The sequence below is a fragment of the Pelobates fuscus genome, chromosome 3 (assembly GCF_036172605.1).
Source record: "Pelobates fuscus isolate aPelFus1 chromosome 3, aPelFus1.pri, whole genome shotgun sequence".
Taxonomy (NCBI): domain Eukaryota; kingdom Metazoa; phylum Chordata; class Amphibia; order Anura; family Pelobatidae; genus Pelobates; species Pelobates fuscus.
Window position 1 is genome coordinate 366,215,979 of NC_086319.1, and position 27,450 is coordinate 366,243,428.

General features: G+C 41.2%; 1 protein-coding gene across 6 annotated transcripts in view; it reads left to right on the plus strand.

The window, feature by feature from the left end:
- Positions 1 to 27,450, plus strand: part of LINGO1 (leucine rich repeat and Ig domain containing 1) — a 451,779-nt gene that overhangs the window by 282,144 nt on the left and 142,185 nt on the right. For all 6 annotated transcript variants that reach the window (XM_063449330.1, XM_063449331.1, XM_063449333.1 and 3 more), the window contains one exon: positions 26,250 to 26,323. The gene's annotated coding sequence lies outside the window, so the exon portion shown is untranslated. The remainder of the gene's footprint in view (positions 1 to 26,249; positions 26,324 to 27,450) is intronic.

A 27,450-nucleotide genomic window follows, 5' to 3' on the forward strand; every position in this document is an offset into this window, starting at 1 on the left:
GGGCAGCCGAAGCGTACCGTGCTGTACCCAGTGAGGACAGCAAAGATTATGCCAAAGTAAAGCGTGCAATCTTGGAGAGGTATGCCATTACCCCGGAGGCATACCGGCGCAAGTTCCGACACTTACGAAAACCGGAGCGAGATTCGCACGCAGAATGGGCACACAAATTGGATCAAGCCTCCCAAGGGTGGATCCAGGCCAGCAACGCCACCACCATGGAGGAATTGCGCCAGCTGATGTTGTTGGAACAATTTTTTAATGGACTATCCCCGGAGACGCAAGAATGGGTACGGGATAGGAAACCCCTTACCCTAACGGAAGCGGCTAGATTGGCCGATCAACATTTTGATGCCCGGAGACCCCAGGGACCCGTAGCCAAAAGCTACTCCCGACCCCCAGGACTACCTAGCGCTACAACACCCCTAGCGCCCACCGCTGCCCCGTTCCGTCCCTCACAAGGACCGATACCGCCACCGTCCAGATACAACGGGCGGGCCAACATCCAATGCCATTCCTGCAAACAATGGGGGCATATGGCCCGAGAGTGCACCCAGAATCGCAGCAGGCCCACCTGGAATCAGGGCCGTCCAAACCCCGCACCCAGGGCGGCTGCTCACCATTACCAGAGGGACCCCGCCACTCAGGATTTATGGAGTGTACAGGCGGAGGAACCTCTGGGCATATTGCACGAAGTCATGTCGGTCCGAGCCACTGATAACCGGCAACATCACCGACAACTGGTAACTCTTGAGGGAACCGAAGTGCAGGGTCTGCGAGATTCGGGAGCTACCTTAACCCTGGTAGCCCCCCATTTGGTTTCGGAGGGCACGCATACCGGCGGATCTGTGGCCGTTCGGGTAGCCGGGGGAGCTGTATACCGACTACCCACGGCGAAAGTACATTTGAACTGGGGTGCGGGAGAGGGGACAGTAGAAGTGGGACTAATGCAGAACTTACCAGCAGATGTTGTGTTAGGGAATGATTTGGGTCAGATGACCTCTGCCTTTGTTCCACAGGCACCCTACCAGGAAGCCCATCCAGTAACCACACGGCAACAGGCACGCACCACGGCTACACCGATACACTCTGAGGCTCAGGTAAGAAACCACGACCCTTCCCCGACTTCCATATCCTGGGATACCCCGACTACCTTTATCACCGAAGTACAGACCGATCCCACTCTACAAGTCTATAGGGACCGGGCACAAGCTGTCCAGGCCGGGCTAGAGGGAGAGCATTACACGTGGGAAAAAGAGTTACTGTACCGTATCACGGCCAAAGACGTAGGGGGGTCCGTCACTTTGACGAACAAACAACTAGTGGTACCCCGGAAGTATAGGCAGGAGCTGCTCAGAATTGCTCACGATATCCCCTTATCAGGACACCTAGGGATGACCCGTGCCAGGTACCGCCTAACGCACGCGTTTTTCTGGCCCGGAATCTCACAGGATGTGCGACAATATTGCACGTCCTGCGAGGGGATCGCCACAAGGCCAAGTTATGCCCCCTTCCCATTATCGCCGAACCCTTCAGCAGGGTCGCAGTAGATATAGTAGGGCCCCTGCCAAAACCCAGTCCTTCTGGGAAGAAATACATTTTAACTGTGGTGGACTACGCCACCCGATATCCCGAAGCGGTAGCCCTCTCTAACATTCACGCTGAAACCGTGGCGGAAGCTCTAATAAAAATATTTTCCCGAGTAGGGTTCCCCCAGGAGATAATATCTGACCGGGGCACCCAATTTACTGCTGAGGTTACCCAACAGATGTGGAAAGTGTGTGGCATTAAGCCCATAGTCAATTCAGCCTACCACCCCCAGTCCAATGGACTATGTGAACGCTTCAATGGGACGCTGAAGCAGATGCTTCGGACGTTCGGGGAAACCCACAAAGACTGGGAGAGATTTATACCTCACCTGCTCTTTGCGTATAGAGAGGTTCCCCAAGAATCGACCGGGTTCTCCCCATTCGAACTACTGTTCGGGAGAAGAGTACGGGGACCTTTAAACTTAATTAGGGAGCACTGGGAGGGGGAGAGTATCGCTAGCGAAACCCCTATAATATCATATGTACTGGAGTTCCGAGACCGACTGGAGGCGCTAACCCAGGCCGTACACACCAACCTCCAGGCGGCCCAGCAACGTCAGCGGCGATGGTACGATAGGGGAGCCAGAGACCGCAGCTTTCAAGTGGGGCAGAAGGTTTTAATTTTAAAACCTGTCCGCACAGATAAGCTGCAGGCCATCTGGCAAGGCCCATACCAGGTAGTGGAGCAGCGATGCGACACTACCTATGTGATTGGCCCCTGCTCCGGGGTAGGGAAGAGACGCATGCTTCACGTCAACCTGCTCAAACCCTACCACGAGCGGATAGAGGATGTGACGGCAATCTGTGCCTCAGCCATGGAAGATCAGGAGAACTTACCACTACCTGATCTGCTAGAACAGGAAGAGCCGGTAGAGCCCTCCCGGGGGGTTCAACTGGGGGAGCGGCTAAGCCCTCGCGAGCGTGCCCAGATACAGGCGCTGATCGTAGCTAAAGGGGCTACGTTCTCTAATTTACCTGGGTACACTCCGCTGGCCACCCACCGAGTTGAAACCCCGGGACAGCTACCTATGCGGCAGGCACCATATAGGGTCCCGGAATCAGTCCGGACTCATATGAAGGCCGAGCTGGATGAAATGCTGCAGTTAGGGGTTATCGAACCCTCAGATAGCCCCTGGGCATCACCGGTAGTCCTGGTGCCTAAAAAGGACGGCACGACCCGATTCTGCGTTGACTACCGGAGGCTGAATGACAAGACCGTGTCTGACGCCTACCCGATGCCCCGTATAGACGAACTGCTAGATAAAATGGCACGGGGCCAGTATCTCACTACAATTGACTTATGTAAGGGATATTGGCAGATTCCTTTAGCCGATGATGCCATCCCCAAGTCGGCGTTTGTCACCCCGTTTGGCCTGTACCAGTTCAAGGTCATGCCCTTCGGGATGAAAAACGCTCCGGCTACTTTTCAGCGGATGGTAGATCGACTACTGGACGGCTTCCAGGACTATGCCTGTGCCTACCTGGACGACATAGCCATCTTCAGCCAGACTTGGGAAGATCACCTCCAACATATAGGGGCGATCCTAGATCGTATTGGGGGAGCGGGGTTAACGCTGAAACCGAGTAAGTGCCACGTAGGGATGGCCGAGGTGCAGTATCTAGGACACCGAGTAGGGTGTGGGCAGCAGAGACCCGAGCCAGCCAAAATTGAGGCCGTGGCCAAGTGGCCTACCCCCAGGACCAAAACCCAGGTGCTAGCGTTTCTAGGGACTGCAGGGTATTATAGGAAATTTGTACCCGACTACAGTACCCTGGCCAAACCCCTGACGGATCTGACCAAAAGGAACCTTCCCCGACTGGTTGTCTGGGCCCCAGAGTGTGAGCAGGCATTCCAACGGCTCAAGACCGCACTAACTAATGCTCCTGTGTTAATGGCTCCTGATCCAACTAAAAGATTTCTTGTCCACACAGACGCTTCAATGTTTGGATTGGGGGCAGTGCTGAGCCAAGTGGGAGCCGATGGCGGAGAACATCCCGTAGCCTACTTAAGCCGCAAGTTATTACCCCGCGAAGTAAGCTACGCCGCCATTGAGAAAGAATGCCTGGCCGTGGTGTGGGCCCTTAAAAAGTTACAGCCGTATTTGTATGGACAACCCTTTTCCTTACTCACAGATCATAACCCGTTGGTGTGGCTAAACCGTGTATCTGGAGACAATGCCCGGCTGTTGCGCTGGAGTTTGGCGCTGCAGCCCTTTGACTTTACCATCCACTACCGACCAGGAAAACAAAACGGTAACGCCGACGGGTTATCCAGACAAACAGAATTAGAAAAATGATCTGTGAGTACTCCCCCGGACATCCCCAAGCCGATCCGTTGGGATCAGACTGTGTATGCCGGCTTGGTTCTGGGGGAGCATTGTGGCAAACCCAGCCACTTCTGACTTATATGTATCGTATGTTGTCCATAGGCTGAATGTATACTGCAAGTCGTTACCTGTGATAATGCTATGTACAGCCGTTCGCCGTACGAATGTGGGCTCCCCAGGTAGACCACACCTTCACCAGTCGTGTGGCACCAAGTAACCGAGTGCATCCCGGTTGCAATCGGTATTTCAAGGCTCTCCTAGGTGGCCGCCGATCGGCTACCGACCATGCGGCGGTCGGCCATCTTGGATCCTTTGTCTCTGCAGCGGTGTTCGGTCGTCGAGAGCCTGGAACGGAAAACGGCTACTCGATGAGTGAACACCGCTGGACTTTCAGAGCGTTCGGGAGTCCCGCGTTCGGTGCATCCTATGCCCTGTACTTATTCGGTGCTTTTAAAACCACTTGAATGTTTTATCGTATTATGTGCGGCGTTCGGTCAGTTCAGCTGGGATCGGAGCGGTATTCTCCCAAGGTGTGCGCCCCGACCCCAGCTATCTACCGAACGTTCAATTATTATAAAGTACCGAGTATTGTGTGAATTGTGTATTTTAAGGTCAATTGTCGGTTTTGCTGCACGAGGAGATAATCCACTTAAGCGTCCATTTTGGTAGGAGTATCCTTCTCGTGCAGCAATGCCTGTTGGGAAAGTCGCAGTGTATGTTGGGAGAAATCCCCTGGAATTACTGTCTGGAAACCCCTTGCATGGGGAACTGTATAAATATGCTACCTGCGAATAAACCGAGTTAGTTGACTCCCAAACTGTGTTTCGTCCGGTTATTGGGAGGATGGGGAATATTGCCGTGCTTTCTGTCTTGACTGTGGATTTCCTGAAGATACCAACGGATATCGTGGACTAATATACTGCGTTCCGTAACAGAAATACTTCCTCAGATAATCCAGGATGCAGGATATGAAGAAAAATATTTTATTTGAACAAAAAACAGGATAAAAAAAGCAGGTCAAATCCAAAATAAAGAGTCCACTACAGACAATATAAACACTTGCCGCGTTTCGGCTGTAGCCTTTTTCAAAAGTGTATTATCCATTCCTCACCTCTTGGTCTTTAAAAAAGTCCAGAATTGGCGTGCTTTTTAAGTCGAGATAGGCTCCGTCCACTTCCGTTTCTGAAGCCAGGACTGCATCCTCCATCCTGTCGTCCATTCTATTCATCTTCCTCCAATCTCCGCTTTAATCATTAGTGACGTCATGACGCACAAGCTCCCGTATTTGCGTCATGACGTAAATTTGCAGAGAAAAGTTCCTATCATTCACACGGGCGATTTGCCCTTACACATGATGGAAACGAATCTTCTTAGACGGACAAAAGGTAAATTTTAAAAAAATATTATTTTTAAATAAACACAAACAATCATTCCCATTCAAGGGACTTGAGATCTAAGAAATAAAACACAGGAACTTATCTTCCTAATGGAAATTTTTTTTTTTTTTTTTTATCTAATCAACAAATAGTCTTAAAATTAAGCAGTTGATTCTAAAACCTATAAAACACAAAAAGAGGGACGTTATTAAGAGAGAACACGTATGATATTAATGTGATATTAAAAATTCAATAAACACATGCATATACCAATAAAAATATATAAAAAATAAATACATTAAAAGCTCTCTTTAAATCTATATACTCATATATATGGGGTAATCTCAAAATCTGCATTTAAACCCTGTGGAATAAAAGTATCCACATTAGAAATCCATGTAATCTCTGCTTTGCTGAGGATGTTATTTATATCCGCACCCCTCCAATGGACTTTTACTCTTTCTATTCCTATGATTCCAATCCACTTTGATCTCCATTATGGAATTCCATAAAATGTTTAGACACACTGTGATTTAACATTTTTCGATTAATATTATAAATGTGTTCTCTGATACAAATTTTTAAAAGGCGTGATGTTTTCCCTATATGCTGAAAGCCACAAGGGCAAATCAGCATATAAATCACGTCCTTTGAGTTGCAGGCTATAAATGATTTAATCTCATAGTCTGTTTTAGTTGAAAAGGAGGTAAAGTTAAAAATCTTTTTAGGTTTGCTGAATCGCAGTTTACATCCCCTACATCTTCCACAATAGTAAAAAACATTTTGCTCTTTTAAAAAAAATGTGCGATTACTTAATTTTCTAAAAAAAACTTCTCATTAAAATTTGTTTCAAATTCTTAGCTCTGAATATAAATCTGGGTTTTTCCTCTAAGAATGGGGATATATCTCCATCCGTCTTAAGAATATGCCAATTTCTACTAATAATATTACGCAGAATTTTAATATTTGGACAAAAAAGCGGGACTTTGTCTCTGCTATTACCCTATATTCAAGAAGTTGTTGTCTATCTATTTTCTCCACAAAATTGATCTAAAATTGATGGGTTACATCCCTTTTCTTAAAATTGTTCTTTTAAGTCCAGCTTGTTTTAAATATTCTTGGTTATCCGTACAGTTCCGCCTAAGTCTTAAAAATTGCTTTTTTGGGATATTGCTCAACCAAGGTTTAAAATGGCAACTTGTGCAATCGATAAAACTATTGACATCAACTAATTTAAAAAAAGTTTTGCTTTTGAATTGTTGGTCCTCTATATAAATAGTTAAATCTAAAAAATTAAAGTCAGAAGGGCTTATGTCATAGGTAAGTGTAATATTCCATTCATTTATATTAAAAGAATCAATAAATAATTTTAAGGACTCCTCACTCAAAAAATAAAAATATTGTCTATATACCATTTATAGAAGACCAAATTTGCCCCAATGTCTTCTCTGGAATAAAAAAAAGTTCTTCCCGGTAAGAGATAAAAAGAGTGGCATAACTCGGGGCAAATCTCGTCCCCATCGCCGTACTCTTGATCTGGAGATAAGATTTACCCTCAAACCAAAAAATATTTTTTTTTAAACCATATGTATTCCCTCAATTAAAAACTGTTATTCTAACTAAGTATAATGTATGAAATATAAGTATTGTTTTGAATGTTTACTGAATTTACCAAACAGAAAAAATAAAAATAAATAACCAGGAATAGTAATGAAATACAAGCTATCTACCCTGCCCTTGTTGAAGTTGCAGACTATCTTCCAGGTTTTATCCAAGTTGTCTATGACAAATGTTCTCAACACAACAAACTTGTTTTCACCACTTACCAAGATGCTTTCTCCACATAACAAGTAGTTTTCTTAACATAACAAACTTGTTTCTCAACATAAGTTGTTTTCTCAATATAGCAAGTTGTATTGCCAAGTTGGTAAGCTCTTTTAAATTATGTTTACACTATTACATTTCTTACATTTGCCAGACTAAATTTCAGTCAGGCAGTGTTACAGTGAGGAGGTACACACATTGAAAGGGAAAGAAGCAGTCTAGGCCATGGGTAAGCAACTTATGGCTTGTGTGCCATGCATGGCATTCGAGGCTGGCAGAGACAAACAGTCTCTGGCCTATCAGGAATCCCAGTGGGACGTCAGATATCTGCACTTACAAACCGAGCGGTGATTGCAGGCGGTGAGGGAAAATCCTCAATTTATACATTATAAAGAAAACTTCCTATCAACACTTGTGAACAAGTGTGCAGTTCCGCTCCTGCCCTTGATCTGTACCTGCTCACAGAGCTGCAGAATAAGCCTCCCCCTCATACAAATAACACAACACCACTGGCAATCCACATACATGCACACAATCCCACAAGCAGCCTTTCACATTTAATACCATAAGCAGCCCCACACATACACAAACCACCAAACACATACTGTGACATATCCACACAGTTCCACAAGCAGCCCCCATTCATCGGTATTATACATATTACCTGTCATGCAGCCCGCCTGGTCCGCTCCTGCCAGAGAGTGGTATGGGTCCCGGCGAGCGCACATCGTTGTGGCAGCGTTCCCACATCACAAGGGGAATGCCACCAAATACTTACCCTGTCTCCATGCACCGGACTGGGACCCGTCGGGCGCATCTCGTTGTGTCGGCATTCCCTCGTGGTAATGGGAATGCCGCTTATCGCTTACCTCCTCCTGCGACGCCCCTGACCTCACCGACAGGCACTGCTCCCCTTACACAGCGAACCTTTTAAGGTTTATTATTAACCCTTCTATTGCTTAACCATTTGGAACGTTTGGGTGATGTGACAGACACACGTTCACTGTCACATGCTTCCCTGCAGCCAATCAGGGAGCACCTTAGGCTGTTTAAACTTTTTTTGGTCCATTTCTCTGTGCCCTGTCGTGGTTTCCTTTCTGGTTATCCGAGAGCTTGTTTCTGATACTGTTTCTTGTGTATTTTGACCTTGGCTTTCCTACTGACAGTCCGATCTCTGTATTCCTTGACCTTGACTATTCTGACTTCTATATTCCTCGACCTTTGGCTTGTTTAACGGTTTTGTGTATTCTGTATTCTTGTCCTCAGCCTGTCTTGTGTTTTTCCTTTTGTACGTTAAATCCGGCCGCTCTAAGGCCCGGTAATACGTCTTAGGGTTTTCTTTATTTTATACTTAAGTTCTGCATGTTTGGGCATATTAGTATATCCACAAACTACTCCTAAACATTTACAATATAACAGCCCACATATGTACAAAAACTGCGCTACAGAGCAACTGCAGCACCCATAAATATCACAAGCAGAATACGGCAACATACACACCTCAATTTAAAAAAATAGGACTGGCACGGAAAGGAACTTCAAGATCTTATTTTGACACAGTACTACTAAAAGTTTGCCTAGACCTGGTCACTGGAGCCTGCAACCTGCTACCTAATATCCCCAGCACTGTGCAGGCAAAATAGAGTGTAAATAAATATTCTTCAGAAAACTACTTGTTATGTCGACAAAACAAGTTGTTATATTAAGAATACAAGTTTATTACATTGAAAAAACTACTTTTTATATTTAGAAAACAACTTATGATGAGAAAACGGATTATATTGAGAAAACAACTTGTGTTTTTGAGATAACAAATAGTTTTTTCGCAATAACAAGTAAGAAAAATATATAAAAATACATGGCCTCTCAGATTTAGTAGAGTTGCCTTCAATGCTAATTAAAGTCAAAAAGGTGAATATGATGTAATAATGGGTGGTGGAATTTTCACATTTCACACAGAATTTAGTTGATTGGAATCCCAACCAACTCAAAGTTCCATAGCATTATGTTTGTCCATAGCGTTCACCAGTAAAACCAGCCTTTTCTGACCTTGTAAGTACACATTTGGATAGTATCCATAGTTTTCATATTCTCGCTTATTCTCCCCATAATTATTACATCTCGTTTTTTCCAGATTTATTTCCAATCTCATTCTCTCTATTTTTTTAAATTAACTATGGTGCCAAGTGCCAACTTTGTCTTACGTTTCATAAATATTTTCTTTTCATTTCACCCCCATTTGATGTTTAGTAAATAAACTTCCATTTTCCCCCTTGTAACGGTATGTACATGTAGACAATAAGCGGTTTATTCATTAAATAGTGAATTTTAATTGATTGAAGCCAAAGAAGAGTTAGTTGCTCACTATGCCAAATCCTATGCCTGTAAATAACTGGAGGTTTTTAGTATCACTCTAATAGCCATTTAAGTGTAAGCTCACCTGCCAACATCAAGGTAAAACCTCTTAGGTGAGTCTTACGCTACCAGTTCACCTTTCTGTCTTCAACTAACTGGTAAAAATCTCGAATGAGATCAAGAGGTGCATTTTTCTAAACCCCTACACACTTATTAAGCCTTAATAGGGGGAACATGAAGTGGGCGGCAGCATTGTAACATGGCTGTGTGATACAAAAGCAAAATTCAGTTCTGGGCTCAAACTCCCACTACTCCTGGGCGGCAGCAATGAATATAGTACAGATCAGCCCTGATACATACAATAAAATCAAAGAAAAAAGTTACTTGCGCTCTATTCTAAATCCCTATGTATATTTAAATAACTGGAGGTTTTTTTTGTTTCACTCCAATGGCCATTAAATGATAATCTCACCTGCCACGCTATGTGTATGGGCAAGCTCAGATCCTGAAGACCTGGTACAGTAGATCTTACCAATCGTTTAAAGAAAATTACTTTATGTTAATTTATTCTGTTAGAAATGGCTCATAACAATAAAACCTGGAGCGGCAAAATCAATCAGGCAGCGGACTGGTTCGGATGTGCACTCAGCTTGCCAAATGAAGTTCAGAGGCGTAGAAATCATTATGGTATTAAATTAGAGTTTGTTGATTTCTTTGTTTAATTTAATCATACTATTTATTTAGATTTACAAAACAAACAGTGGAAAATATATACTATATCCACTGAGAGTCTGTGAATATCTTTAAATTTTGCAGCCTTTTTAAATCTTATACCTGCTAATTGAGTCTGGGTGGGGGCTGGGACAATGTCCTGTCACTTGCCAGGTATACCAATGAGTACAATAACCCCATGGGTGTCAGACAAGGCTTTCTGAACTTATAGTGCACTTCTACAAGCTGGTGGAATGTGCATGAAAAGCTGTGCCCTATAGTATGTAGATTTCATAAGCTACCAGAAGGGAATTAATCAATTAATTCTGAAGGAAATCCTTGGCGTTAATCGACCGTAGCATTTGAATGCTTTATACTGTAGGACAGCACTTTTCTTGTGTTGGCCTATATATATGCATAAAAACACTAAATAAAAAAAATATAAAACAAATAACAGCCCCTTCCTTCTCCTAGTTTGCCTTGTTTATTATTTTAGATGGAGTGGGGTATAGTGACACAAAAGGTAAGGGTAGGGTAGAAAAGTAGGTTGCTATGATAGTATTAGAGCTTAGTGTTTTGTTTTGATGGAGAGGAATCAGGAGAGGAATCAGGGTGCAGGGAGGGAAAGCTGTTTGACAGTTTATTGATATGCTTTCCTGAAGAACTAAGTTTTCAAAGATTTTTTTGAAGCAATGGAGATTGGGTGGAAGTCTTAACAGAGAGGGGAAGGGCGTTCCATAGGCATGGTGCAGCCCTAAAATAGTCTTTAAGACTAACATAAAAACCCTTACAACTTAAACCGTTGAGTGATTAAAGTAAGAATCAGCCTCCAAACATTCCTAACAAACACTCACAGCAAAGTTCATAAACTGTCAACAACAAAATGGCTGCTGAAAGTCAAAATGGCTGTAATTGTCCATGTTAGCAAACTCACTATTTCACAGGAACCAGCACAACCTAATATTAGTAATAAAAAAAGGCTGCAAATAAAATCAAATTTGTACATCTTTATGCCATCACTCTGGCCTTTCCTTGGAAAATGATTTTGCTGAGTTTGCTAAATTAATTCTCACTAGTGACTTCAATGCATTTCTTATTAGTGGGAAATAGCTTTGTAAATAATGCAAGACGTTCTGTGAGGCTTGCTTGCTACGGCATTCTGATTGGCTAGGACACAATAAAGCCTGTACAGTGCTCCTTAGGGCCAACAAGGCATCATAGAGATGTAGGAATGCCTCTGGGTACGGAAAATATCCCATTCACCTTCTGGAAATTAAATATAGAGATAAAATAACAAGCAATATATACAGTAATAATTGGAGGGGTGTATAAGGGGAGAAGACGGAAAAAAATATATAGAATATCAGAGGAAATATATGCAGGGGGAATGGGTGGGGGAATTAGTAACGGAAATGTCGGGAGTGGAATTTTTTGTAGTATGGATAGAGCTAGATATTTAAAAGATAGTCTGTAACATTCACGCACATTCCATACACTCTGCATGTGTTATATTGTTATTCAAACAAATGTGGTTTCAAACATTAGTCCAACATAGCCAAATTAGAGAATTTCAAAAACATCCGTTATACTTTCTATTTAGTTAGCTGTAAAAAAAATTCCTAAGAATTCACATTTTAGTGCATAACCCTGTCAGATGTGAAGATAATTAAACAGTTATATTTCACACAGAATTTAGTTGATTGGAATCCCAACCAACTCAAAGTTCCATAGCATTATGTTTGTCCATAGCGTTCACCAGTAAAATCAGCCTTTTCTGACCTTGTAAGTGCCAATTTGGATAGTATCCATAGTTTTCATATTCTCTCCTATTTTCCCCATAATTATTACATCTTTTTTTTTTCAGATTTATTTCCACTCTCATTCTCTCTATTTTTTTCTTCTATCATTTTCTTCTACTATTATTATTATTATTTTATTATTTATATAGCCCCATTATTATTAATGGGTGGACTAACAGACATGTAATTATAATCAGACAAGTGGACGCACAGGAACAGAGGGGTTGAGGGCCTTTCTCAGTGAACTTACAAATTGGAGGGAGTGGGGTATAGTGACACAAAAGGTATACGTAGGGATAATGAAATAGGTTGCTAGAAAAGTAATCACTGATAACTTTGTTATTTTTTACAGTTGCAGGAGAGGAGTCATTGGGGGAGGGTGGAGAATGAAAACCTGCTAACAGTTTAAATAATATGCTTTCCTGAAGAAGTGTGTTTTCAAAGATATTTTGAAAGAGTGGAGACTGGGTGAAAGTCTAACGGAGAAGGCAAGGGAGCTCCACAGAAAAGGTGCAGCCCTGGAGAAGTCTTGGAGGTGAGCATCAGATGTGGGAGTATGGACAGAGGATAGACATAGTAGACGTAGGTCTTTGGCAGGGGCCTCGACGGGACATTCTTGTGTATTACGGAGGATAGGTAGGTTGGAGCAGCGTTATGGAGGGAGACAGACACGGGAGGAGCAACACTTGAGAGAGGAAAGACCAGAAGTTCTATTTTGGACAGGTTGAGTTTAAGGAAGCAGCCATCCAATTGGAAATCGCGGAGAGGCAGTCAGAGACACAAGTCAAGATGGGCGTAGAGAGGTCACGAGAGGACAGGTAGATTTGCTTGTCATCTGCATATAAATGATAATGGAATCCAAAGGACCTGATGAGTTTACCAAGGGAGGCAGTATAGATGGAGGACAGTAGGGGATCAAGGAATGAACCTTAGGGGACACCAACAGAGAGGGGGTGGGGAGAAGAGGCAGAGCCAGAGAAAGAAACACTGAAAAAGCGCTGGGAGAGGTAGGAGGTGCACAAGGAGAGAGCAGTATCTCGTAGACCGAGATTATGGAATATGAGAAGAAGCTGTTGATGATCAACAGTGTCAAAGGCAGCAGAAAGATCAAGGAGAATTAGGATAGAGTAATGGCAGCAAGATTTAGCAGCGATTAAATCGTTGGATACTTTGGTTCACAACTGTTTCAACAGAGTGACAAGCGCGGAATCCAGACTAAAGCAGATCAAGCAGAGAGTTGAATTCAAGGAAGTCTGTCAATCTAGCATACACAATTCTCTCAAGGATCTTGGAGGCAAACGGCAGTAGCGATATAGGGTGGTAGTTGGATGGGGAGTTGGGGTTGAGGTTAGGCTTTTTCAGAATTGGCGTTATGGTAGCATGCTTGGAGGGTGAAGAAAATGTGCCGGAGGAAAGGGAGATATTGAAACCTTAGTGAGAGGAAGAGCAAGAGAGGGAGACAGTGCAGATGAGATATGAGGGAATAGGATTGAGGGAACAGGTGGTGGGAGGACTGGAGTTGAGCGGAAACCTCTTCTGTTGTAGTAGGTGCAAGTAAGAATAGAACAGTGGAGTGAGTGGGGTTGGGTGATGTATTGGAAGGGGAGGGAGAGAAATTAGAGATCTCTTCCCTGATTGTAGAAATCTTCTCAGTGTAGTGAGTTGCAAAGTTTGAGGCGGACAGTGTGGTAGGAGGAGGGGAAGCAACAGGGCGAAGGAGAGCATTAAAAGTGTGAAATAGGTATTTGGGTTGGCGGGACAGTGTGTTTATGAGGGTGTTAAAGTAATTTACTTTTGCAGAGGAACGAGCCAGAGTGTAGGAGTGCAGCATAAATTTATAGTGGATGAAGTCCGGTACAGAGTGAGACTTTCTCCAACAGCGTTCATCAGTTCTGGAACATTTTTGGAGATATCGAGTCAGCTTGGTGTGACTCCCTACTTCTTCTATCTTTCCATCACCCTTCTTTTCCTGTTATTTCTTTAGAACTCCATGTTCTCTGCATTTGTTTATTTTCTTCTTTTCACTTATTCCTTTTTTTTACATTTTCTATCTTTTATTTCTTTCATACTCATTTTTTTTTAACTTTTCAAATGTCGTTTTTGTTACCTATCTCATTGCTTTGCTTCAGAGTTGATGTTGAAACTTTCCAAAAGCTTTTTATTCCAAAATTATTTTAGTCCAGCAAAACAACTATTACAAGATGCATCATTCAGTTATGCTTTTGTTCTGTTTATTTTCCTCCACACATTTATAATGTACATGCAACTTACATTTTTTTTATTTGTTTCTATTTGTTGTTCATATGAAAAAATGCAATGCAGACAGACATGTAATCATCCGTCACGCACAAACAAACATACACATAGCTACAATACAGTGAAATGAAGATGAGAAATGCAAAAATATTACACCTTCACCAAAATTATGACAGTGTTTAGAACAGATATGAATTGGAGGCTCTATCAAAGAGGCACTCCATGTTGGAAGTGACCTATTATTAACAAATTGGTAAGATAATGCATTTACATAGTTACATAGCTGAAAAGAGACATGCGACCGTCAAGTTAAGCCTTTCTCACATATGCCTTTGCTGTTGATCCAAAAGAAGGCAAAAAACCCAGTCTGAAGTGCTTCCAATTGTGCAACAAACTAGGAAAAATCTTGCTTGACCCCAGAATGACAGTCAGATATCTTCTTGGATCAAGAAGCCATCACCCCACTAATTAAAAACTATATCTCTGTATATTATGTCTTTGCAAGTATTCGTCCAATTACTGTTTAAACATCTGTATAGATTCTGATAAAACCACCTCTTCAAGCAGAGATTTCCAAATCCTTATTGTTCTTATCGTAAAAAGAAACCTTACCTTTCCATTGAATTAGACTAAATCTTCTTTCTACCAAATGCAATCTAAAACCACCAATCAAAAATCTAAAAACAAAATCTCACAGCATAATTCTTATCCTACACCTGATACGCATCATTGCCCAACTGCATTATTGGTTGAAAGAGGTCAAAAACAAAAATTGGAGTGGCCTTCAGCTCTTGTACTTTGGTCAGGCACTTTATCTAGCTGGAACTAGCTCACAGCAGGAGCTGCCCTTCATACATATTCATATTAATATATTAATGTTTAATTAATATTAGTCCCTCTTGACTGGAATAGCATATGTTTCACACGTCTGATTTATAATGAACATTAAAAGCAATATTTGGCACGTAGGTCATCTTCTGTAAATAAATGAAAATCTAATAAGACTAGCAATGGCTATCACCTATGTTCTAATTCATTTATTTCTCTCTGAAGTGTTTCTCTGTAGGCGAGCTTTGTTTTCTTTTTAAAACAGAATATCAGATATTTATTGCAACTTAATCTGATGCTTAGTTGACGATTCATGTTTATTTTATAAGACATTAAATAGCCAAGTATGTTTCAAGAATGTTGATTGTTTTGTAGAAGCTGACGATAATATAAGAATCTTTGAAATAAAAAAAAATAAAAAACTTTTTAAAAATCCTATAGTCTTTGATTCATTAAATTTTTTTCTTTATAATTCCGGTTCTGACTGCAATATTTGCAGAGGGGAATTTGATCAGGAACACTTTTCTGCCAGGGATTATAGTCAAAAATAGTGATACTTGCTCTTGATGATACGGCAAGTACAATCTAAAACTCATCTTGCAGAGCAATTTCATCCCCATAACCGTAATAGGCGAACAAAGCATATTCATGAAATATGTCTTACTAATGGAATACTTCGTAAAAATCTATGCTTCTTGCAAAGCAAATTATGCTAGGACGTCCCAAATCTCAGTTTCTTTGCACACAGTGGCTTTTAGCTAACTCCCCTTACTCAGAGATATCACAGAAGGAAGTTACTGCTTTAAGGCAAAAAACACAATTTACAAAACAGAGAATGGGTTCACCAGTAGGTTGATAACCCGCTAGCATTTCCATAAATGATTCCTGATGAATTGCACATATTTGCTACATTACCAACATGGAGCAGATCTCCTGGGATATACCCAGCTCCCTTTGAAAACACAGGAAACGCTGTTATTGGTTAGAGTGTGTCAGGAACTTCCTGGTCTAGGCTTTCATTATTCGCGATGAACTGCAATCCCTGGAGATTTGCAGCAAACTACAGAATATCAAATGTAACTGTGTAAATTAAAAAAAAAAACAGAAAAGAAACTGTATAAGCTTATGCACAGCAAAAAAATCGGTCCATCTGAATTGATTTGTCTGAAAAACAAAACAAAACATTAAGTTCAGATGATGATCCAAATTTAGTTAATGTGGCATTTTTGACCAAATTTGTTCCATGCGATCATTTGAGGAATTTTTTTTTGGACAAACCAAAACTGCATGAAAATGCTACTATATGGGGTTACACGTGAGCAGCCAGCGGCTACTCACTTTAATGATATCTAGCAACTGAACAGTTGTCTCTGTCCCCCACTTCTGCCCCCACGTGTAACCAGCAAGTTGGGATCTATTAAAATTAAAATGGGTGGCTTTCAAATGTCCGCATCTGTCCACATGAGTGGTGGTTGGGAGGAAATAAACATAAAAAACAGGGGGGGGGGGGGGAGGGGGACATCCTACTGTCCACACCCACCTGCAGCGGGTGGCAGCTACTAATATAATAAGGGGGAATACTAAACTGTCTACCTGGTGCCCACACAAGTAGACGGCGGGTTGGGGCTATGTAAAAATGCCTTTGAATCAATGCTTTCCAATAGGGGCTTGAGCGTCATGTTACAAAATTTGACTTGGTCATTGCAGCGGAAGCGCCTTTAGGGGCTGTCACTTGAGGTGTGTTTAATCCTTCAAGGTAGACATTGCCCTTCCTGAGAAACGTTTCTGCAATGTTTTGCCACAAATGGTTAAAGTGACACGACCACGGCTCCCAGACCACTGAATTGAGAAGAAGTGGCCTGGGTGACTTTAGTGAACCTTTAATGTGCCCGTCCACCTTTCTTTGATATTTCTCCAACCACCTCACCCCATTTTCCCTGGTCGTGTTATATTTCATGCAGTTTCTCATAATTTTGCCTCAAGAAGGACTCCGAGCGTGCACTACCAGCAAATGCAGACTTATCTCCAAATGTGCACCTAAACTAACTTTGGTAAGTAGTTTTACTGCCTCGTAGCAGCAAATTGAGGGATGTGTTCCAGATGTTTGAAGTGTAGTAGATAAGGCCAGATGAAGTTATCAAGTGGAAACTGCCACATTGATGTGTATAGTGCTGTGTACCAGGGACTTAGAACTTTTAAAAGTTGTAGGGCTTTGATCATCCATAGCAAACAAACTTACTACTAAACAATAAACATATTGGACATACATGCCGGGCAGAATGGCATGTGTGTTTATTGTTGCAGCAGAAAACTCATTTACAATGATCACAGCCTCTAGGGCAGGAATAGGCCATCTTTGGCACCCCAGATTTGGATCCCTTGATGCTTTGCCAGCATTAAGGCTGTAAAAGCATTATGGGGGATGTGGTGCACAACATCTGGAGTGACCAAGGTTACCTAGCCTTGCTCCAGATGTATTCTAGGCATGTACTCTGTATCTATGCAACATTTCTAGGAGAATGGCATTTTATCCCAAAGAGATGGCCTTTGTCATGTGATTCAGGACTGATTTCCAGGTTCACCCTCCATAAAATTAAACAGACTACAGTCGATAAGGTCTGCTGAGCACATTTCTGTGTTTCTGCTTGATTGTGTGAATGCCTATGAATCAATTGCAGTCTGTTTTATGAGAAATGACACTAGACTGGCCATTTCTGAAGATAAAATTATCAGTATATACCATAATAGGACGGATTTGTCCATTCAGGGCGCACACATCTAAAGAACTATTGAAGGTAAACATCTTATTTGATGTGTAACTCTGTATAACAGTGGATTGTAAACCCTGGATTTAAACCCTATTTAGGTCTCTCTGCTATTTAAAGGGATACTGCCCAAAATGAAAAATATAAATAAAAACCAATGTTTAGTAGATATACCACAAAACCTGCAGATCTCTTGTCTGCTGCCTTTGCAAACCCTCCCATTCTAACCCCGCCCAGACTTTCTGTGGCTGTCCAATCGCAGGCTTCCCAATACAGTTGTTGATTGGGTTTAGTTCCACAGCTACATTTCCAGGAAGTAACAGGACCTCCTGTCTGATTGACAGCCAGCAAGGGGATGTAATGAGGTTAATATACAAAAGTACAAAAAAGGGGGAAAGGTACCAGCGCTGATATGTAAGAAATATGTAGAATTATATGTAAAGAGGTAGTATTATGTATTAGCTGCTAAACACTGTACAAAGTGGTTTCCCATAAGCCACAGCGAATACAATAAACAAAAGGATAGATAGTGTAGCGCTTATATAATATATAGCATACAAATAGTAGTTACCTAAAAGATAGATGGTAGTCTACGTCCAAATACAGTCTTATAAATGTAATGGATCAAAATGGAATCAGGTTCTGTAATATTATAAAGAAAATATCTACATAGCGTAAAACCTTACTGACATAAAAAGAACTAAAATATAGTCATAGGAACACTCACAAACATAGAGCTATAAACCTAGCTCTGGTATAGATGGCTTCGGGTCCGTTTAGGCGACCCACCCCTGTATTGGAATTATGTGTGTGGTCAAACCTAGAGCCCCTATGGCTCTGCAGTCTTGTAGTGTGTAGTAAGGGACTACACTCCCTAGAATGTAAGAAGTCGCCGGTCACCAGGATGGAAAGTAAAATACTTTTATTTGATACACTTTAAATATAATAAAACAATAAAAGGGAACAATGTCCGCAATAAAATCCCAGGGGACTTTCCATCCTGGTGACCGGCGACTTCTTACATTCTAGGGAGTGTAGTCCCTTACTACACACTACAAGACTGCAGAGCCATAGGGGCTCTAGGTTTGACCACACACAGAATTCCAATACAGGGGTGGGTCGCCTAAACGGACCCGAAGCCATCTATACCAGAGCTAGGTTTATAGCTCTATGTTTGTGAGTGTTCCTATGACTATATTTTAGTTCTTTTTATGTTAGTAAGGTTTTACGCTATGTAGATATTTTCTTTATAATATTACAGAACCTGATTCCATTTTGATCCATTACATTTATAAGACTGTATTTGGACGTAGACTACCATCTATCTTTTAGGTAACTACTATTTGTATGCTATATATTATATAAGCGCTACACTATCTATCCTTTTGTTTAATATACAAAAGTGCCAATTTCTATTTCGCTTTAAAATGTCTACTGCACCAAACTGCCTTCCTCTGTCAAAAGGGAAATCATATGACAATTGAAAGTCTAATGAAGGTATTTCACAAAAGTTACTTTAGTAGATTATTTCGTTGAGGAAAAGTCCACTGCGCTAATTCTACAATTGAAAAACGGGTCAGCGACCTAATGGCTTGCGGATGGATTATAAAAGGCAATAGGCATCTCTCATAAAAAAATGAAGAAACACTATTCTGTGACATTCTACAGTACTAGTCTGGGCAATGATTGAGACATTCTCTGTAACATTGGATTTGTCATGTAACCAAAATTCCTTAAAAGATTCTCAGGATGGTGTCCTATTTTGGCACAGAGTCACATAGCTGATATATTACCAGTTCTTGGATACAGATGTAAGACAGCGGGACCAATATTAAGCTTCGTCATGATATCCCTCATGTTAATTATTAACCATTTCATTCTGCATTAACATTCAGTGTGTTCCCACGGCAGCTTAATCACTTACTAAAGAACTGCATGCATATTTAAACCCCTCCCTATAAATGGCATGTTTAATAGATTTTCTAATATGGAAATGAACAATTGTTAAAGGCACAATCTGAGCACCATAACAACTTATGATTATAGTATAGCTTATGGGTTAAAGGTTCTTCATGCTCATGTTTCTTGTAATTGCTGCAGTTGGCAAAATTTGCTGCAGTCATAATTCTGCCCCATTTCTCCTTGATGTGAGAGAAAGTTAAACTTCTTCCTCTGTCTGTACAAATGTGTGAGCGACGTGCACATAAGTCCTTATCTCTCCCGATCAGGTTTGTTAGAGATCCCGAGCCATGACTATGTGCATTCACCCAATCACAGACTACAAAACTGCGAATGTAACTGTCAGTAGGATGACGACATCCACAGTATGTTAATCAGCAGCATTTTCACTTATCTGGGCTGAAATATGCATCCCATATACTCTTGCGGGATATCCTTGCCTCTCACCGATCATTATCCCACAGCACAAGAGGTAGGTAGGTAGGTAGGTAGCAGGAGAGTGGCCATAATTACACAACATATGAAACAACTGGAATAGGCATAGTCCTTAAGGCAATACATCATTGTTTTCCGTAATTCTTAAAAAACAGTAATGCAGAGCCATAACAGGATATAAAAGACATGTATGCAGCAAAACCTTGGGCAAATTTGAAATGAACAATACATATTTTATTGAAAGCCAATAAACTACTTAGTGCCCCCCTTCCTTTTTACCATTATAATAGCTATTATTGCTTTTAACGCAGCTTTTATTTTTGGTCTCGGTGTCTGCAACCTTGGCCCTTTAGCAATATTTAAGTAACTTTGAAAACAAGTTTAGAAAAAATAATTGTTAGAAAAGAGTGATCAGAACACGACGACAGCCTAGTTACTTTAATGTCGTATGTGATGTATTTATTTATTTGAAATGCACTGATCAAATCTATTTATTGACTAATTAGTATTATTTATGTGCGATTTATGAAACTCTTATAACATGTTTTATATTGTTGTACCGAAAGTAAAAAAAAAAATGCAACACAGTCCCTTTTATTACCCGAGTACATGGCATTTATACATCATAGAGAATGACACAGCTTCTCTTTATGATACTTGTAAAGGATCCTGCTATCCGTGCAGCGCTGATCTTTGTAGCGTCTCCCGAAATCCAATATGAAAAGAGTGAAGTAGTGATTGTAGCTCCCAATTCCCCAAACATGAGTCGAGACTTCATGAAGGGGTAAAACGAATGTGTTTATTGATGGCCAAACTCAGCCCTTTTATGATGGTCTTCCAGCAAGGACACTCCCACATGGGACGTTGTGGAAGACTGAAACAGAATATACAGAACCAATCACTGTACTTTACAAATATTACACACACCCACAGGAAGAGTGTAACCCCTCCTCTCTATCCTGGAGATAATTAATTTACCCCTCCTCTCTATCCTGGAGATAATTAACTTAAGTGGTTGCAGAGAACCTAATTATCTCCGGGCAGAGAGAAACATGTTCTTTTTACCTTTTAACAAAACTGTATTAAAATCAATAACTCATGTTTCGCTGAAAGAAGTCCCCATGTTCCACACACCCCCAGATAGCTTGGATCTGAGCGCATATTATAGGCGAATAGCGCTCAGATCCCACGAACACAGTTCTCAATAACGTCGAGTAAAGTTTAAGTTCACCAGCTGTCCGTGCAAATATACCCGAAAAGAGTTCCTGAGCGTCGACGACAAACTACCGCTGAGTATTCGGCGATTTAAAATGGCCGCTGCCACGTGTTCGGCAAACGAACGCCGGCCACCCAGGCATTTGACAATTAAGCTGCGGTTAACCGCAGCTTCTGGGTGGCTAACAAGCAGCACACTCCCGCAGACCGGGTGGTCGGCCCTTCGGCAGTTTGTTCGTCGGTACGAACAGCCTTAGTCCAGCTGTAATGGAAGTTAAACTGCACGAACCCACATATGAGTGTAACAGGGGAAATGTACAATCCAAGCAAGTAAGGCGAACGATGTGATCCAGAGACAGAGGGCTCTGTCCCAAGTGCCTTAAGACCCCATGGCTTAACGGGCCAGCATCCCAGGGTAAGAGGCTAGCAATCCGGCTCCTCCAAGAGACAGGGGGGCAGGGCAGTTTGTCACATGCAAACCCAGTGACAAAATCCATTTTGTCACAATACTTTTAACACAATTCTACAAGGTCTGGGAACCCTGGATAACATTTAATCTCTCTTACCGACCCTTTGCTTAATCCTCTGCAAAAACATTTCCCTGCTTGTCGCTCCCTTGACGTCGCCCCCCGGTTTCCTTACCTAATTTTAGCAGAACATAATGTATCTTCACTTTTGTAACTAATGATCTGAATGCTGTAATCCAATGTTTCTCAACAAATTCCTAATTACTCCTGTCTTGAGAAAATAAAGTAATTACAAATAAAATGTGTAGGCATAGATATAAAGAGTAAAGAATATATTTATAATAAATGACATAATGTAAATTTTGTGTATGCAATATAATACACACACACATACTAGTTACACACAGAGAAAACTGACATATACACACACCTACACACAGAGGACACTTACACATATAGTTACACACAGAGGACATGTACACACACACAGTTACACACAGAGGAAACTGACACACACTTTCATACAGAGGACACTGACACACACACTATACCGCAAGTAGGGGCTGCTCACTGTTTAAAAAAAGCCCCCTAGTGTCCCCCTTTCCGAGCCCCCACCCGTGCCTCGCGAGTGGGGGCTATTAAACTGAAGGTGGGACCTAGCGTCCCCGCCCCCCCGGCTCCCATCCACGAGTGACGGGTGGGGGCCATAAATGAAAATGGTGGGACCTATTGTCCTCTAGCCCCCACCCATGAGTGGAGGGTGTGGGCCCTAAATAAAAATGGGGGCCTATTGTCACCCCCTGCCCCCACAAATGAGCAGCGGGTGGGAGCCCTAAATGAAAATCGGGGGGAGGGACCTATTGTCCTCCCCCTTGGCCCACACCCATGGGGGCTAAATGTAAACAACCCCCGGGTAACTAGGGGCCCCCAAGCCCCAAGTCACCCCCCCACCCAAAAACAAATTATTAAAGTCCTACCTACCCTTCACCCTAAAAAAGAAAACTAGCACTGCTCCCTGAAGCTTCTATTTTTACATATTACAAGGAGGGAGCTGCGCGCCGCTAGCTCCCTCCTTGTAATAAACCGAACGAACGAAGAGGTCTTCGTTCATTCGTTTGAAATTTCTATTAATTTATTTGTCTTTCTGACGAATGAATGAATAGATGAAATTCCTGTGCTTAACACAGGAATTTCACAGCACTATCTAGTGTGGGCCGATGGCATGTCTTCATCTACCCACACAAAGATGGCGGCGCCCAGGACCTAAGATGCAAAAATAGATAAGATGGGATCTTAGAGGCATTTGGGGGTGACTAGGGGAACAATTAAATGTAGTGGAGTCGGGAGGGAGGGGCTCATGTCATCACAACAGGACGCGCAAGGGAACGGTGCTGGAAGAGAATAGAGATTACAGCTCCCTCGCCACCTTGCTACAGCCTCCTCCCAGACACTGTATTTGGGCAGAGTAGGCAACTGACGTCCGGGCACCTGCCTACTCTGCCTTAGCGCACAGTTGACTGCCTTCTGGAAGGGCTTTATGGTGGCCAGACAGACAGCTCTTGCATACCCCCTGCTTTTGGTAGGCACATTCCCTGGGGTATGCGTACCACAGGTTGAGAAACCAGGCTCTAACCAGTTCACATCCTAATCAAGTATACACCATAACCTCCATTCTACTTTGCTGTTACTGTTTTTTTTCCGTTCAACATTAGTATGTCAATGTTGTGTACACAACAAGCTGTAATGAATGCTTGACGCCATAAAATTTAAAAACCCCTCTGTAAAACAGATTAAAAAAACTCTGTGACAGGCAAGTGAGCAGAAATATCTAGAAGGCTTTAAGATTTCATTGGTGTCTCTTCGCCATTATTAGGGACCCTTGTCTATGCTTCTGGAAAGGTAAGAGCAATTTTATCCTACTGCAGTCTATAAATTTATTATGATTAACTGATAGCTTTGATCAAAATGCCCAGACTTTCTGCACGAAATTGCTGTAGAATTGTTTTACATCTTAAAGAATGAAGGACATTAAGTGAAACAGTGCGTAACACTCGATTTTCAGAGAATAATATCTGAAACCTAATAAACAGGTACAGAGAAACATCAGCTTTAATTGAAACACCCAGGTCTATAAAACAAAAAAAAAGTAACAAAAATGAGCAAAATCTCGAATATCCTCAAGGAACAAAGACTAGAAAGGCATTGAATTGACAACAAAACTTGCAGAAGGTTCTTTTGTAGTTGTCCATTCATCAGTCGTTAGAAGGTTACTCTTCAAATAAGGATTTAAAGAAAATGTTGCAGTAAGGAAATGTCTGTAAGGAGAGAAAATAAAGCTAAAATGCAAGCGTACTAATTGCGTTATTGGACAATGGTCAAAGGTCCTGTGGACTGTAAGAGAACTAATAGCTAGGGGCAGGCTAATAATGACCAACCAGAGTATGCTGGAATAATGAGGTCCGTGGCTTCTTGATGTATTTTTGTTTCATATCGAAGCTAGATTATAAAACTCCTCAGGCGCCAGCCATCCTTCTGCCCTTCTATCTTTCGGCTTTAGTTTAAAAATTACAACAGTAACAAGAAATGTTCCGTTAAAATTCTCAAAGCACTTTAGATTTCTCTTGGAAGAGACCAGACGCTGGACACAGGAGTTCCATTCGACTATTTGTGCTGTCCTCCCTGGTGGTTACCTCCATGGTATTATATTCTTCCCTGTACCATAAAGATACAATATTTTAATTTGTCTTTCTCTAGCCCGAGACACTTGTGAAAATTACAGGACAATCGTGAAGAATCTGGCACGTGCAGTCATCCTGGCAGGAAATTGTTGTTCAAAGTATTTGATGTCTACACTGACTGCAGTCACAAAGAGCAGTGTAGAGAATAAAAAGAGCTGTAGCCTTAGGACTATAGTATTTTTTTATTACACGGAGTCTACAAAAAAAACCAAAACAAATAATGGTCATGATATCTTCAATTCTGTGATCAGGCATTTGGAGTTTAAAATGGCCTCTCCTATTTCAGTACTTCTTAACCCTCTCCTCAAGGCACACCTAACAGTCCAGGATTTAGGGATTATCCATGTGTGTCTAAGGTGTTTAGAAAAAGAAAAAAAAAAAAAAAACCTCTTGAGTTTTTTTTTAAAACACCTTAGACACACCTGAGTAATCCTTAACTCCTGGACTGTTAGGTGTGCCTTGAGGAGAGGGTTGAGGAGCACTCTCCTACTTGATGGTCAGTGCCACGAGACATATTTTAGTTCTGTATTGTTCATATGATAAAGTAGTCTGCAAACAATAATTCAGAGCATGGGTAGGCAACTTTCGGCACTCCAGATTTTTATGGAGTTCATCTTCCATAATGCTCTTAAAGCCAATATGCTTGCAAAGCATCAAGGAAGATGTAGTCCACAACATCTGGAGTGCCAAAGGTTGTCTACCCCTTTTTTAGGATATAATGAATTCCTATTAACTTTATAAAACTAAAGCAAACAATGTTTTGTTTTTCACACTCCTCAATAGAGTTGGCAGTTTTTAAGTAATCAGCTAAAAAAGAAAAAATTATCACTCCAGGCTCAACTTGACCCCATTTAATTTCGTATTAAAAACATGCAAAAGAAACTGTAAATTTATCATTCTCACTGTTTTCTAAATCTTCGAATGTGAAAAGACCAGCAAGTCAACACATTTTCTCAACTATTTCTGGTCCTCTTAATTTTTATTAAACAGCCGTGCATATCCGACATTGTCTGCAAGTAATTATATCCCACAAACCTCTACCGTATCCCTGCACATTGCTTCTATACCCATGCTCTATAATCTTCATTCTTGTTTTATTTGAATGAAGAAACTAGCAGGTAGTGTATGATTGTGCTCATTGAAAACTTTGACGAAATAGGTACAAGTTACATTTTACTTGTACAGCATGTTTTTGCAATCTGTGCCCAAACTGTACAAGATCTTGTATGATCAAGGAGAATGTTAGCTTCCTCATGTGACATCAGAAAGTTGTGGGGATAGGAAACAAGCCAGTGCAGTTTGTGGGAATCATGGCATCTATAATTTATCATAGGAAGACTTAAAGTATCCATTCAAATGTAGTTACATGAAAAAATAGGGTGGACATTTTTGCTTCTTAAATATATTATTTTATTTACAATTTTGTATCGTACAAAATTTATATAAATTTTTGCTAATGTGCATCAGCACGTTAAACCTGCATGATTATTTTTCGTATCACCGAGGGCGTGATATCTTGCTATCCCTGAAAGTCAAAGAGATGTATTTCACCTTCTACAAGTTTACTGCATTTTCTTAACAGTTTTGCAATGTTTTCCTTTCTGACAGAGGGAGCAGGACCTTCACCCGCATCTACCGATCTCCATGATACAGGAAGTGAAAGCAGAGAAAAGGTTTTAAAGGTAAGATCACTTTAAATAACATAACGATTTATTGACTGCAACAAGGTAGACATTACTTTTTGTTTAAACCCCGTGAAGAGCAATAATGGTATATGCCGTCATTACAATGAGTTCTTTATAGATCTAATTCTGAAATGGAATCTCCTACATATTTAAAGACAGCGGGGTTGTTAAAGCCCATATATAACATAAGTGCTGATTCGGAACCCAGGACAATCAATACTAGCATGAGGTCTTTTGGGATTATTGGTGATATCAGCAAAAAAGTGACATTGGCCATGAAAGGGTTAAATAACCATAAACATTAGAAAGGATAATGCACAAAAGTGTGTCTTGACGGGAATTCAAGGTGAAATTAAACTTTTAGGCCAAAATTTAAATCTTCAGGCAGGCTTATGTTTACAGTTCAGTCTTTTGATTTAAAAATTGAAATTCCCTTTTAACTTTTGGAAATCAACATTTTAGTAAATTATTCCACACTTCCTAACTGTCCCTATTTTTTTGTGGGGCAATCAAGTTGGTAATCTTCCCATTGACTATGCTGGAGATTTGTGTCTCTCCTAAAAAATTGTTTTCAGACTAAATAATTCCTAAATAGTTGTCTTCACCACTTCACAAGTCACTATTCTGTAAAAAAAAAACAATAATCACATTTTATGAATACACCTCGCCACGGTGACCAGTTATTGGTTTTTGTAAGGGTTCTCCTAGGGAAGGATGCCCAAAAGGTAAATCCTAAATGTTTTAAAACTACAACTTCCTTAATGTTCTTTATATTTACTAAAGGCTGGTAAAGCATCGTTGAAGTTGTAGTTTTATATCTGGGATATCATCTTTCGTGTAGTTTTATACAGTATTACAAATGATCAGCAGTCTTCTGATGCACTATGTGATGTCTCAGACACTGGAGAAGTTAAAAGAATGTTTTACATTAGAGTTACATTAGTCTACTCCCTTTAACCCGTGTCACGGGGGTGGGCAACATACTAATTTCAACAAATACTTACAAAAATGAAATTAGTTAATACCCAAGGGATAGGATTACTTATTCAAACTTTATAGATTCCATTTACTTTAATAACTGATACAAGTGAATGTAGTATGTAATACCCTATGCCTAAAGGGCG